Source organism: Triturus cristatus, chromosome 1_2 (assembly GCF_964204655.1).
Source record: "Triturus cristatus chromosome 1_2, aTriCri1.1, whole genome shotgun sequence".
NCBI classification, from domain to species: domain Eukaryota; kingdom Metazoa; phylum Chordata; class Amphibia; order Caudata; family Salamandridae; genus Triturus; species Triturus cristatus.
The window spans coordinates 91855099-91870661 of NC_140580.1; positions in this window are offsets into that span (position 1 = coordinate 91855099).

Sequence of the window (15563 nt, forward strand, 5' to 3'; positions counted from 1 at the left end):
CGTGAGGATGGCTGGCAGACTAATCAGCCCCGAAGTATTTTTGTGTTAAGGCTGTAGTTTGCAGCCCCCCTTTTTATTCTGGTAGAAATTGTTTTGCCTCACATACTCCATTAGAAATACAAAACATAGAACATGTCTGACAACGGAAAGGCACATACACTGCTTTGGAAGAGCTTTGATTCAGCACAATTTAAGATCTCGGACGCTATTCTGAAACAAACAGGTATTTTTCACTTAACTGTTCTTGAAGCAAGGCATGGCATCCTTGCTACCTTCATTGGCTAGTGTGCCGTGCAACAATACTAGTAAAACAAGCAGATGTAAAGATGGGCAACGCGGTATAAACAACACCCAACAAAGAATGTGCAGCAGGAGGGTGTGGGTGGGTTAAAGAGAACGGCAGCTTGGGGGATGTTTTAAAAAGGATGGATGGCAGAAAAAGGGAGGGTTTAAAAGAGTGGGAGGAGGGTGTGGGGATTGACACCAAAGCGGTCAGGAAAGGTGGAGGTGAAGGAGAGGGACTGGACAGCCATGCACTTTCTAAGAGAGCATGACGAAAAGTGAAAAAAGAGTACCTGAAGTATCTTGCGGCTGGTAGAAGGACACTGGAAGCAGGAAGCTGTACTTGGTCCATGCTCCATGGCAGGGATAAATTCTGAAGCGAAGCCTTAAGCCCAGGAGGGAGCGCGAGGAGGAGGCATGAACTAATAAGAAGGAAGGAAACGAGAGTGACATGAGAGCCAACCAATGGTAAGTAAAGTTAAATAATGGGCAGGCTCTAAGCTCCTTCTAAGATATCTTGTTTTTTAAAGGAGATTTTGCAAGCACCACACAAGTGCGGTGCAGGTGAAACTGAAAATAGGGCAGACACATTAGGAATAGAATGGGATGGTGAAAACATGAATGTGATTGTGAGCTTCGTGCTGTAGATAATGTATTACACTCATTTACAATTTGCATTATGATTGTTTAAGTCTTCCATAGCGTCCAATTCCTATGGAGAGAAGCTGACGAACTGTGAGAGGAGCATTTCTTTTTTTTGTACACTCTGGACTATTGAGCAGTAGTTTTGGCAAGTTTTTACTTGAAGATGTAAAACTATTATACTTTTTATTTAAAAAAACTAACGTCAAACCATAATGTAAATTACATTTTTGTTGCTACTTTACAAGGGCTTTTATCTAATCTAATAATAAAGTGTTTCATAAATGAAATCAAAGCTTTGGCATGTCATTTTTTTTTTCATTTCGAATTGGTCTCTTTGTTTTATGTGGCAACCGGATTTTTGCTGAGGCACTGCGAGTCATGCTAAATGTCCTAAATCAGTTCATCCTTCTTTCTTAAACTCCCTTTCACTGGACAGAGATTTCTAACTTTGTTGTAAAAATACGGATGTCACATTGTTGGTTTCAAAGTGTTTGCATGTTTTTTGAGGATGGGTCCCGTCTGTTCTAAATGTAAAACCACGTGTGCCAAAAGAGAGCAGGCGCGAGAGACTAATCCCCGGACAGCGTCAGTGCAGACAGACCGACATCCGCAAGACACAATGGGGGAATTGATGCGGAAAAAAAAAGTTCCTGAATGTGAATAAACTACGACTAAAAGCAGGTGTGGGTCCTCGTTGAGGGCCCAAGGCACGGGGTCTTCTCTCGTCCTGTGTCCGCTGAAGGGAAATCTGCCCATTGTGGGTTTTTCGTGACTCATCCGGGATTTAGCTTGGTGGGGCCTAGGCCTGCATCACCAGAGGGCTTTAGTGGTGAAAGACTGGAAAAGCCCCCCAAAGCCCCCTACAATGGGAGCCGTGACAGGCGGTGGTAAGGCCATGCCCTAACCTGTAGGCCTTTGTCAGCCCAAAATAGGTCGACGCAGAGGCGGAGCATGTGGAGAGCAAGAAGAGGGCCCGCGCCGGGCCACTCTGTCAGAAACGATGGCGAGTTGGTTCTACATATAATGTGTGATCAGCACAGAGAATCCTTAAAAGCCTTTTACGCCTTATTAAATTGTTGCTAGAAAAAGTGCGTGGGTTCTGGGGTTGAGGGTTCAAGAGCTGTGGCCCCAGCACTCGGAAGGATCCACTGGCACTTGTTGCACAAGAGGAAACCCAGGGGTTCAGAGTGCAAGGTCAGGTGCTGCTCGCGTGCCTAGGATCCGATTTCAGGGGATCAATCACAGGCGAGTACGCAGGCCCCTGCGGAGCGGGTGGGCCCACAACCCCCAGGGGGTTCCCAATCCCTCAATGGGGGCCCATACAGCCCAAGGCCAATGAATATCTGTGAGACATGGAGATTCAGGCGCCCCTCGTCACATTCTGCAGGGGGGGCCTCTTATTTTGCTTTACAGCACTGATCAGTCATCTCAGGTTTTCCCCAACAGCCTTGTGTTTAATGACCTTCACCGGCCACCGACAAATTCAGTCGATGAAATGCATTTCAAACGTTTTTGAGAGCAGACCATGCTGGACTACCTCATCAGGTTGTCAGAATATCCTAAAACTATGCAGAATGTCATGCTGATTGCAGAGTTATGCATGCTCTCCAACATTGCCACACAATTCTCATCGCTGTGTCAGATATCACATTACTTTTCAGAATACCCCTACTCTGTGGAAGTGACCCTACCATTGCAGCAGTCGCATCACTTTACTAGAATATCCCACTGTTCTGTTAGAAAATCCCATCGCTGTGGCAGATTATCCCATCACTGTGTCAGAACATCTTGCAGCATTGTGCCAGGACAGCTGATCAGCGTATCAGAATATCCCATTACTGTTCCATAATATGCTATTGTTGAGGCAGAGATCACCTCACTTTGACAAAATATAGCATAACTGTGCCGGAGCATCCAATCAGCTTGCCAGAACATTGTTGTAGTAGAGTATGTCACCGCTGTGCACCATCACTGTTCCAGCATACATCATCACTATGGCAGAATACACCATCACTGTGGCAGCATAAATCATCACTGTGGCAGAATACACCATCACTGTGGCAGCATACATCATCACTGTGGAAGAATACACCATCACTGTGCTAGCACACATCATCACTGTGGCAAATAAATACACCATCACTGTGTCAGCATATATCATCACTGTGGCAGAAGGCACCATCACTGTGTCGGTATACATCATCACTGTGGCAGAATGTACCATCAGTGTGTCAGCATACACTATCACTGTGGCAAATAAATACACCATCACTGTGTCAGCATATATCATCACTGTGGCAGAATGCACCATCACTGTGTCAGCATACGTTACTCTGTCAGCATTCACCATCACTGTGATAAATACACCATCAATGTATCAGCATATATCATCACTGTGGCAAAATGCACCATCTCTATGTCAGCATATGTAATCGTTGTGGCAAAAACACCATGACTGTGTCAGCATGCATCATCACTGCGGCATAATATCCCATCCCCGAGCCAGAACATGCAGTTTTCGCCCTTCGTGAAGGTTGCAAAGCTTCCCATTTTACTTTCACCGTCATTAGTGAAAAATTGTAAAGCTTGTGTTTTTTCTACGCAGAGCGAGAATTATATCATGCTTTTATAACAAAGCCACGTCAAACACGGCATTGGATTACAATTCACGTTATTTGCATAGTTACGATACAATTTGAAAATGCCTGCATAGTTGAACAGGAAAAACACTGGTTTCTGAGAATTTTGTCTCAGGGGAACTAGTTTTCAGCATTAAACAAGAATATGTGCAACTTAAATTGTTATGAAATTCAGGATTTTTCATACAAGGGCCTGTTATGAAACGTTAGGAACTATGGGGCACATGCATCAAGGTAAGGAATTGCGATTTTTAAGGAATCGCTTTTAAAGACTCGCAATTCCTTACGCACGTAGGAATCGCTAAATAAATTGCGATTCCTACACATTCCCTATTAGCGAATCGCAAATTGTGATTCTCTAATAGGGAATGCCTTCCCATTTATTCCTATGGGCCTAGAGGCCCATAGGAATGAATGGGAAACCATTCGCAATATGCAATTACCAAATTGGCAATCGCAAATTGCAAATGCAATTTCAAGAGTGATAGGGGACCAAAAGGCCACCCTAATTCACCCCCAAAACTGGCATGTGTGCACATGTGGCGCACACACTTGCCCTAAGGCCACATGGCACCTAGAAAATTGCAATTTGTAGCATTTTTCTAAGGAATTGCAAATTACCACCAACTTGAAGTTGGTGGTAATTTGCGATTCCTTAATGCTAAGTCGCAGTCTCAGATTGCTTCCTGCATTGCATTTAAGGAATCTCAAATTGCGATTCCCTAAATGCATTTGCAAAATAGGCAATCGCAAATTTTGCGATCACCTATTTTGCGATTGGGTTTGGGCTTGATGCATCTTAAATGGCTAAATACCGGTCGCAAAGGGGCCGATTCTGCGAATCGGCCCGTGTGCGACTGGTATTTTGCTTGATGCATGTGCCCCTATGCCTTTTGTGAAGAATGCAATAAAAACGTAAACACTGTGTAGTATTGGCAGAGAATGTTTCTCTGTGTTTTCTTTTAGATTTTTCTGTTCGTGGAATCACTGATGAACATTCTCTGGCAATGTTCTGAGGTTGCCATGTGTGCCCACATAATGCTAGTTCTGAGAATGTTATGTTTTCAAAAGGTACTGTTGTTGGGTTTTACTGTTTGCTGATGGAGTCAACACTGAATGTGTCTCCACAACTGTCTAGCCATTACAATAAATCTCACCTGAGATTTTCCTGCGGCTCCAGTGTCATTACTACAAAATTATTGGCGACAATTTGGCTACACTGTCGAACCTTCCGCGTGTGGATCCTGGGTTTCGACTCCAATTTCTTATTTTGCATTTGAGGTCAGCTGTCTGCTGCTCTTGAAGATTGTATACCACCTGGGTGACGCGCATGTGTTCCTGCTGCTGACACAGCTTTTAGATTTTCGCTGCAGCCGTCATCATTTGTTGTTGCTGCCGCTGTCATGGTGGGGATTCAGACGGCGTTAGATGAACCGTGATCTGTAATGCCATTTTGGATATTGCGCTAGACCCTTTCTCTAACCCCTACAACGCTATTTACGCACGGCGGACATGTTCCACGTTTGAGGTTGGGCAGTCGAGTTTCTGCTCCATGCCATCTTGGAAGTAACTTCAGCCTTCCCTCTGTTACGTAACCCACTACAGAGGCCGTTTTCTTCTTCCACTTTTTCTGCAACCTCACTGTGCGGTCCTGTTTATTGCAGGCCATTTATATTTAACTTCCCGTCTCTTCCCAACTGCATTTCTGTTTATCCACGACATTAGTCTATTTCAACGGCATCTTCTGTGAGGGCGTTTCAGGACACGAAGACTCACGGAGCACGCAGTGCATGGTTAGGCGCACACCAGTTGGTTGTGGTGGAGCAGGTAAACCAAAATTTTGTATACCTTCTCTATTTGCATGACAAAATACTAATTGCGTAACTATTCTAAATATTAACCTGTATTAACTGTTTGGAGTGTTATTATTAATCAATATATACACCTTAATAAACATAAATTACACGTGGGACTAAAATGCTAATTGCATGGCTAATAATTCTAATGAGTAACTGTGGTATGCATATTAACCGTAGGATATGTTGTAATAAATACTAATATATATTGGGATTAGTGTGGGTTTAAACATTAGAATCTTCATTTCCATATATTGATTATTTCTATGTTTGTTTTGCTTAAGTTGGCATTCGGGCCTACTAGGCCGCGATATTCAAAATGGAGTTCGGAAGTGGCCACCATCGTTTGAGCGCGATGTCTACTGCACAGACTCAGGAGGCTCTGAAGATCTCCAGGTGACCTCTAAAACAAGACTACGTGTTCCTTGTCAAGGATAGGAACGTGGAGGAGTGCCAGGACTCAGCTAGTGTGAATGACTGAAAATACAATAGCGACCTGTATCCAGAGGTCTACATGTTGTTACTTCGGAACTTTTCGCATGGGAACTGTACAAACGCATACAAATTAAAGATGACATGCTCAATTCCCTGAGAACTAAGAAAACCTGGGAACAGAGTTCAATATTTCAAAATTTAGGGGTTTAGCCAATCAGAACTCTTCTACTCCTAGAAAATGTTGCATATTATCCTAGAATTTACTATATAAGGGGAACTTTAGAAGAGGGTGTGTAAGTGCGTTCCAAATTTCCATTGGTGACTGATAGTGTGAAGGATCGATTTGCTAGCACGATTGCCTGGTCCTTTGGCTACCTTTGGGACTGTGTCGCGCTGAGCGAAAGAACTTTCCTGGACTTTTGGGTCTTAACCTGCATTTGATTGGACGATTTCACCAGAAGGGATTTGATTTATACAGGGCTGACAGGGTCCGGGAAATGGTCACCGGTATCAAAATTTAGGTAAATATAATTGTATGTAAAATTGTTCCAAACATTCATTGAAAATTCCGGTTAAGTAAAATGCTGACTATGCCAATGAAAGTGAATTCATTAGATAAACTAAGCATTGATTAACAGAAAATTGAGTTTGTGATTCTTTTAATAAGGTATTGATTAATCAAAGGTTCCGAAGCTTTAATGTGTTTTAGCTGGTTCTAATTCACCATCAACCAGTCCAACTAATTGATCTATTGACCAAGTGGTGGAGTGCCTTGATGTTAAAGTTAGGATTATATAGGTACTAATGTATATAATGTAAAGAATTTTCCTCCGATAGGTAACAAGGTACCCCACATGTCCAGCGCTTCTTTCTTCCTGTGTGCAGATTCGGAGTGAGACGTATGAGTGTTGGTGTTATGGGCCCCACCAATGAATGAGTGTATGAATGAGTAAGTGTGATGACGGGTCTGTGACGCAGGGAGGATATGTAAATTTGCCCTTTCCGCTGGAGCAGTTGTTCATCTAAAGTCATCTGTGCTGCTCGTTGAAAGGAAGATTCACAGCGATGCACACAGCGCACGGTGATGCACACAGTGCACGTTGATGCACACACCTGTCAATTCTTTTTGCAGTAAAGATATTTGTGGATTTAGATTACAGTGATGCGCACACCTGATTACTACTATTTACTTTGAGTGCAGTTTATGACTCTGGCTATAGTTTAGTCAGTTTTTGATTTTTTTTTACCACTGCATAGTGTTTAAATATTGTCATATTTTTGCTGTGCTGTTATGGAAAACTAGTATATTTACGGTGATGCAAACACCATTCGGATTTTGCAACAGTGCATACCATCAATATTTTTTAAAATAAATATACTCTTATGCAGTGGCACGCATACCAGTTGAGTGTATAATTCTATCAATCTATACTCAATATACACATTGTCAATAATGCTAATTTAGTTTTATAGTTTAACTGGGTAAGGCATATCACACTGCTGGTGTATATTGAAGTTTAGCCAAATATATTTGGTATATGTGTTCTGTCATCACATTTCCCTCTAACATACTTCAGCATATTCCATTTCTTTTCAAATGTGTACCATGTAAACTGTTACACCTCCTCCGGCTTTCCTGGAAAGCCTGGGTGAACCACCTATAAGGTGGGAAGTGCGGTTTGATGCATTTGCAACCTATCTAGGGTCAGTTGGAACTTTGAAATTTGGTGCAGAAAGAAAGAAATGTTTACTTCTTCATTCTCTGGGATTTGAAGGGAGATCTATTTTTAAACATTTATCTGACTTACCTCAAGGGGATGCAGAGAACACAGATGAGTACCAAGAAACTGTATTTAAGCTTAAAAACAGATTTGGCAAACAGCGTAGTCTTATGGTTTTAAGGCATAATTTTTTTAAGAGAAAGCAGGTTGAAGGTGAAGAAATTGAAGCATACATATCAGTCTTACGCAGTTTGAAATCTGTTTGCTAATTATATAGTTTTACTGATTAGTTAATTAGAGACCAATTTGTTTGTCAGTGCAGGGACAAGCAGATGAGACAAAAATGATTATCTAAGGGTAATCCCACATTGAAAAGACCATCAAGGTAGCCAAGAGTATTGATATTTCTAAGGTCTCATTAAAAGAATTAGATGATAAACCACTTGAAAGTGTTAGTGTGGTTGGGGCAAGTAAGTCCCAACACAAATCTGGATGTAACAGTAGTTTTACAGGTTCTAAATCTAAGATAGAGACTGCTGGTTCCAAAAATGGCAATATGTGTTTCCGCTATGGTAATGCTCAGCACCCTACAGGGGTAAAATGCCCCATGGCTAATGCCATATGCAACTGTTGCAAAAAGTTTGGACATTTAGCAAAGGTCTGTTTAAAAAAGAAAACTTACAGGAAGACCGTGGCATGTGTGATTAAGTCAGAGGATGAATCAGACACTGAGGTTATCTTCATGATCAGGGATGAGCGAGTGTTTAGTGAGTGTGGGTGGCAACGTTCTCAAACTTTTGTGGATTCTGGTGCTAGGATCACCATGACTACGCAGCAGCTGTTTTAGGAGACGTGGGGCAACAGAAAGTTGTTGCCACTGGACCGTTCTACTGTTTTTTATGAATGACGCAGGATTGAACTTCTAGGTTTGGTAGAGGAGGAATTGTTGTTTAAGGGGAGGAAGACCAGGGGCAAGATTTATGTCACAGTCAAGAGCCTTAACATACTGGTGTGGTTTCACCAAGGATTGTTTGGTATAATATTAAGGCCAGGGGCCAGAGAGCAAGTTTTGGTGGTTGACTGCGACGATGTGGGGCAGAAGTGGAAGGAAAGCTTTCCCTCTGTTTTGAGTGATGGTTTAGGCAAAATTCATGGCTTTAAACACAAGATTATTATAAAGGAAGGGGCAGTACCCATCAAATACAAACTTAGAGGGGTTAATTTTAGTGTAAGAGAGGACCTTGACAAAGAGCTTATGAATTTGTGGGTCAAGGGGATCATAGAGCCCACTGAATCATCCTTGTGGCTATATCCTCTTGTCATGGCTTGTAAGAGGTGTGGACAGCTACATGTATGTGTGGATTTGAGGGGGTTTAATAAGGAAATTTGGGTTAACTCACCCCCCTTGCACAAAATCAGCAATTTGTTTGTCTGTGTTAAAAGGACCAGGTTTTTTTTTCTAAACATGATCTGGCCAGTGCCTACCATCATGTAGAATTATATCCAGAGTCATGTCATTAGACTACTTTTACTGCTCCACATGCCTTTTGACTTGGAATCTGCTGCCTCAGTTTTTCAAAGTGTAATGCAGAACTTACTAAAAGGTGTGGATGCCATTTTGGTGTTCAAAGACGATGTGCTTATTTTTGCCAGAATGCCCAATCTCATGATGTTATTTTGCGTGGTGTGCTTAATATCTTTGAGAAACATGGGGTAGTCCTTAAGACGGAGGAATGTATGTTTTTCTGCAATGAAGTGGAATACCTAGGTCACATGATATCACAGAAGGGGATTAGACCTAGACCCGGTCTTGTGGAAGCTATTGTGAAAACCCCTCCCCCAGTGATAAGACTGGGTTTCATCTTTGCTAGGCTTATGTGAGTACTACTCTCGGTTTATTCCAGATTTTACCACCATGATGTGCCCTATGAGCAATTTACTTAAGAAGCGAGTCAGCAGGTGTGTGAACTAGTTAGGAAAGGCTGGCCCAGAGAAAAGATTTTATCCCCTTTTTTACAACCTTACTGACAGTTTGAGAGTGAAATCTCTATTGAAGATGGTATGCTCTTACGTTCTGATAGGCTCATTCCTCCCCATTCGGTCAGGCGTGTCATTATCAGTAAAGCCCATGACGGACATTTGGGAGTGACCCTCATCAAGCGTTGTATTTGAGAAACATTTTGGTTGCCAAGCATGGATTCAGAGATTGATGAGGAGGTGGGAAAATATTGTGTGTGTGGAGCAGCAGCTGATAAGAGCCTCAAGGTGGTAACTCCTCCTCACATATCTATCGAGTGCCCCTCTGGTCCATGGGTCAAACTGGGCATTGATCTCATGGGGCCCTTTTATTCATTGCCCACTGGATCCAGGTACATTTTAGTACTTATGGACCATGTGTCAAAATGGCCAGAAATTAAGATGGCCAGGGAACCCAATGCATCGCGTGTTATTAACTTTTTGAGGGAAATTTGCATGAGAGAAGGGTTCCAGGAGGTTCTAACCTCTGACAATGGTTCTCAGATTGTAAGTAATGAGTTGGAAGCTTTCTTTGCTTCATGTGGAATAGAGCATTTGAGAAGTTCTTTGTACCACCCACAAACCAATGGCCTTGTGGAAAGAATAAACAGTGTGTTGGTGGAGTGTATTAAGTGAGCCAAATTGGAGAACCATGACATTACCAGATCATTGAGCGGCATTTTATGGTTTTACAGAACAACACCATATTCTTCCACCAAAATTTCGCCTTTTGAGCTTTTGAGAGGAAGAAAAGCGAACACTATTTTTAGACCTGGCTGAATAAGCAAGTGGCTTAAATCAGACTCTGACATTATAAAACTGTTGGCTATTGTGAAAGAGTATATGACTCTGACACAGGTTAAACAGAAACTTTGGTATGATACTAAGAAGGGTGCTAAAACGGTTCCCCTTGTGGTGGGGTACATGGTCCGGATATAGACTTCTGTACAAGTAAAAAAATGGAAAAACAAGTATGGTGAGCCGACAAGAGTGATGAGGATTGGTAGTAATGCGGTTCAAGTTGAAGGGGGCATTGGTGGAATCTTGCCAGAATTGTCAAGGTGAGAGTGAGTCCCGGTGGTGATGGTGAGAGGGATGAAATGAGGAAGAAACTTTTGTCCAGTAGGAGCTGTGAGATCTCTAGGTCACCAAGGAGCGAGATTCCTAGGAGAAGCTCTAGAGTTATCATCACTCCGTGCAGGTTCCGGGTGTGATTCTGAATTATTTTTTTTTTACTCTGTTGCTATTCTGTATTTTTTTGTGTTTTGTTTGCTCAGTTTTTTTTTTGTTGTTTTTTGTTTTTTGGGAGTAAGGGAAGATGTGTAGTACTGGGAGAGAATGTTTCTCTGTATTTGCCTTTAGGTTTCACGGTTTGTGAAATCCCAGCTGCACATCCTTTGCCAATATTCTTAGGTTGCATGTGTGCCCACATAACGCTAGTTCTGAAAATGTTATGTTTTCAAACGATACTGTTGTTGGGTTTTACTGTTTGCTGGTGGAGGGAACACTGAATGTGTCTCCACAACACAAAGTCATTGCCGTAAATCTTACCTGAGATTTTCCTGTGGCTCAAGCGTGGTTACTACACACTCCTAAAAAATAGCTAGGCAAAAGTTCTACAAACAGTATTAAGCAGGCAACTCCGTCTCCCAGGCATCGAGGTGTGATACCCCTACATATAGGGAGAAATTAACGTTAGTGCAGCAGGTGCTGTTACAGCCGGAGGGTCCTGCAGCACACAAGTTCTGGTTAAGTTTTTTACTACACAATTAGGGAACATGCCATTTTCTACATGTTCAGGCTAAGAACCCTTGACTGACACAGATCGTGTACAAAGCTCAAATCCTTTTTCTGAATGCCCTACCTCTCACCTCATTCGCTTTTGACAGGTGTTGTCACTCGCACACCGACTAGCCTTTGAATTTCAGCCACCCAGGGGCCTTATTACACTGAGAACCCTGGGGCGCAGAGGGGGGTGTGCAGCTGCTCTCCGCACCCTCAAGGCCCTTTGGTATTGCAGCTCCCATAGACGTTTTAAGGCATTTGTAAAGTAAGCAATTACCCACGGCCCCCACCTTCCAAGGGGCCCCCTGGGAAAGTAAACCTTATCTCTCTCTAGCTCACCTCTGTTTCTATATCTGACCTCGCCTCTTCTCTCTGCATACCTCTGCCTCTTTCTCTCTTTGCCTAGTGTAATTTAAGGATTTGTGGGGTCCTGGGAAAGACATATTTAAACTGGTTTTGTGTTCAGATAGCATAAAAGAGGATGATAAAATTCAAAGTTGTTATGAACAGCGTTCCCAAAATATGTCTTGCCCAGGCCCCAAAAAATCCATAAAAGGACACTGGCAGCTCCGTGTGTAATACACATCGCACAGGCGCTTCATGTCCACGTGCACATTCCCCAGGGGGCTCCCTCAGTTGCATGGGGGCATGGACCAAAGCAAATGAGGGAACACCGCCTCTGCTCGGGCGCCATATTACAGACAGACAGGCACAGGAGTTGTCAGAGGGCACTGTTTATGTGCACCACAAAGAGGTGACACTCAGTTAATGCGCCTCTTGAGGGTGCCCCTTAAAAGTGGGCAGAAGGGGGTCCATGGAGACACCACACATCCGTTTACAGGTGTAGCCACTCAATGCACCTGCCTGCATGAGATCTGCGCCCCTTTTATAATGCAGACCGGCACGCCACCTACAAATTGAAAGACCAACCAGCAGCTTCAAACGGCCGGTCTGCCTTTCACTAAAGTACTGCCCTGGGGCAGTCCATAACTGCCATGGCACACTGACGGGGTCTGTGCCACGCAGACCCTGTTAACGGTGCAGCTTGTTGCAGACCAGGGCAGTGTTCTCTTTACATAATAGCCCCTGGTGCACACAGCCTCAGACAGCAAGCAAAACACATGGAGGCAGCAGTGAGAGAGGCCAGAGCACCATCCGTGGTGCAGTTGGCACAAGACTTCCTTCCCCTCGGGCCCCAGAAAGGGAGCTGTAGGAGACAGCAATAAGAGTAGGTGACAGGCTTAGAGATAACACTGCCTGATATATGGAACATGTTGCAGGGGTTGGAGAGGAAACAACAGGCCTCATTACATTTTGACATTTTGAGAGCTTTGCTCGAGAGCCTGTGTTTGACTACTGTAGTAAAACCAGAAAAAAGAGAATATGTCATGAGTAACAGGAAACCTTTATATTTATGGCCATGTCTCAGTTTGGGTTATTTTTGGGAGAAAACATGTCAGTGACACTCCTTTTTCAAGTCCTGGGCTTTCCATCAACACTGATGTATTGTGGGATTTGTAGTCTTGCATTGCATTGCATGGCATGTGGACCAACTGAACTAACACAACTGAAAGGAAGGATTTATACATTGGGAGCCCAGAACAGGAACCTGGCGTCCCTGATGTCATAAAGGAATCTGTTAAATGTACATTAGTTGCTGATGTGTCTGTGAGTGTCCATCATCCGCAAGTGCCATGAATGATACTTTCTGATTTTAATACCAGCTTTCCCTAGTGAGCATTTTTCTTGGTAATGAAATGTGCGTGTGGGGGCATCATCTGAGGTGTAGCGTGTTACAACACTTTCTTTACACTTCCAGGCGAAATTATGAATACTCGTAATCAGCTTGATTTATAATGTATGCTACCGACATGTAAGCAATTGCTCGTGGCACTTCCTGTGCTGTCATGTTAATCAAAGGTCAAGTAAGCTCACTTCCTGTGAGGTCACTCAATTAAAGGACAAGTGACGTCACCAAGGTCGCGTATGCCTGGCTCACACCACCCAAGCTGCTAGGTAAGGTTGAGACGGTACAGTCATTTCTTGGTGGACTCTGGCAATCTCTGTAAAATCGGCAATGCATTCCATGTTGGAATTGCGAGTAAGAAACCTCCGAGATGCCCTCACATATTATTATTATTTTTAAATAAATTAACAGAACAGCTTTGATACATATAAGCATTGGCTTTTTGGACCCTGGTAAGTCTAAGTCATTAATAGTTCCTGAAGGGTTTTCTTGTTGCAAATCCGTCTCGATCTGAATGGCTGTGCTTGTGCCTGCTGGTCTACCAGTCCCTTGATCTCAACCGTCTCCACGTGTTTAAATATTAGAGGCTAATATCATCTAACTTACCTTAGCTACCATTCTCAGAAGGATGGAAGACTGATTTGGCCCAAGTGTGGTCCCGTTTAGCATACTAGTCCAACCCATTTGTGAACTGGTGCTCAATTCACCAATGTATCTCGGCGTCTGCCTCTTCGAGCCCTGGATGTGTTCCCTGTGTCCCCCTTGATCTGATGTATCTCTGAGTCTGCCTCTTCGGGCCCTGGATATGTTCCCTGTGTCCCCCTTGATCTGATGTATCTCTGAGTCTGCCTCTTCGGGCCCTGGATATGTTCCCTGTGTCCCCCTTGATCTGATGTATCTCTGCCTCTTCGAGCCCTGGATGTGTTCCCTGTGTCCCCCTGGATCTGACGTATCTCTGTGTCTGCCTCTTCAGGCCTAGATGTGTTCCTTGTGTACCCCTTGATCTGATGTATCTCTGAGTCTGCCTCTTCGGGCCCTGGATATGTTCCCTGTGTCCCCCTTGATCTGATGTATCTCTGCCTCTTCGAGCCCTGGATGTGTTCCCCGTGTCCCCCTTGATCTGATGTATCTCTGAGTCTGCCTGTTCGGGCCCTGGATATGTTCCTTGTGTCCTCCTTGATCTGATGTATTTCTGCATCTGCCTCTCGAGCCCTGGATATGTTCCCTGTGTCCCCTTGATCTGATGTATCTCTGCGTCTGCCTCTTCGGGCCTGGATGTGTTTCCTGTGTTCCCCTTGATCTGATGTATCTCCGCGTCTGCCTCTTCAGGCCCTGTATATGTTCCCCGTGTCCCCCTTGATCTGATGTATCTCTGTGTCTGCCTCTTTGGGCCCTGGATATGTTCCTTGTGTCCTCCTTGATCTGATGTATCTCTGCTTCTGCCTCTTCGGGCCCTGGATATGTTCCTTGTGTCCTCCTTGATCTGATGTATCTCTGCTTCTGCCTCTTCGGGCCCTGGATATGTTCCTTGTGTCCTCCTTGATCTGATGTATCTCTGCCTCTTCGGGCCTGTATATGTTCCCTGTGCCCCCTTGATCTGATGTATATCTGCGTTTGCCTCTTCGGGCCCTGGATATGTTCCTTGTGTCCTCCTTGATCTGATGTATCTCTGCGTCTGCCTCTTCGGGCCTGTATATGTTCCCTGTGTCCCCCTTGATCTGATGTATCTCTGCGTCTGCCTCTTCGGGCCCTGGATATGTTCCTTGTGTCCTCCTTGATCTGATGTATCTCTGAGTCTGCCTCTTCGGGCCCTGGATATGTTCCCTGTGTCCCCCTTGATCTGATGTATCTCTGCCTCTTCGAGCCCTGGATGTGTTCCCTGTGTCCCCCTGGATCTGACGTATCTCTGTGTCTGCCTCTTCGGGCGTGGATGTGTTCCCTGTGTCCCCCTTGATCTGATGTATCTCTGCGTCTGCCTCTTCGAGCCCTGGGTAGTTCCCTGTGTCCCCCTTGATCTCACGACCGTTTCACGAACTTCATGTGCTCTGACCAAAGAAAACACATTCAAGACTTTCTCATATGACATTGGACCAGGTGACAGCGATACCATTCAATGTTCTTATTATAAACCGCTAAATAGACGATTCCAAAAAGTAGCAAAGCTCCTTCAGTAGGAGGTACATAATGAGTGAATGAATAGATGGATGAATGGAAAAAAAAACATTTCTATTGTGCTGAGTCACCTCATAAGGTATCTCAGCACATATGTGGATTGCTAGCCAAAGTCAGGCAACACTTTCACTGTAGTAATGAAGCTGTGATGGGCCTGGCCTTCAAAGTCTTATGGAAAGTGGTGCGAAGAGGTAAGGGTAAAGCATGTCAAGCTTTTACAGGTAGGTGAGAGAATGCCTCGCCCCATGGGAGTGAGGAACCACAG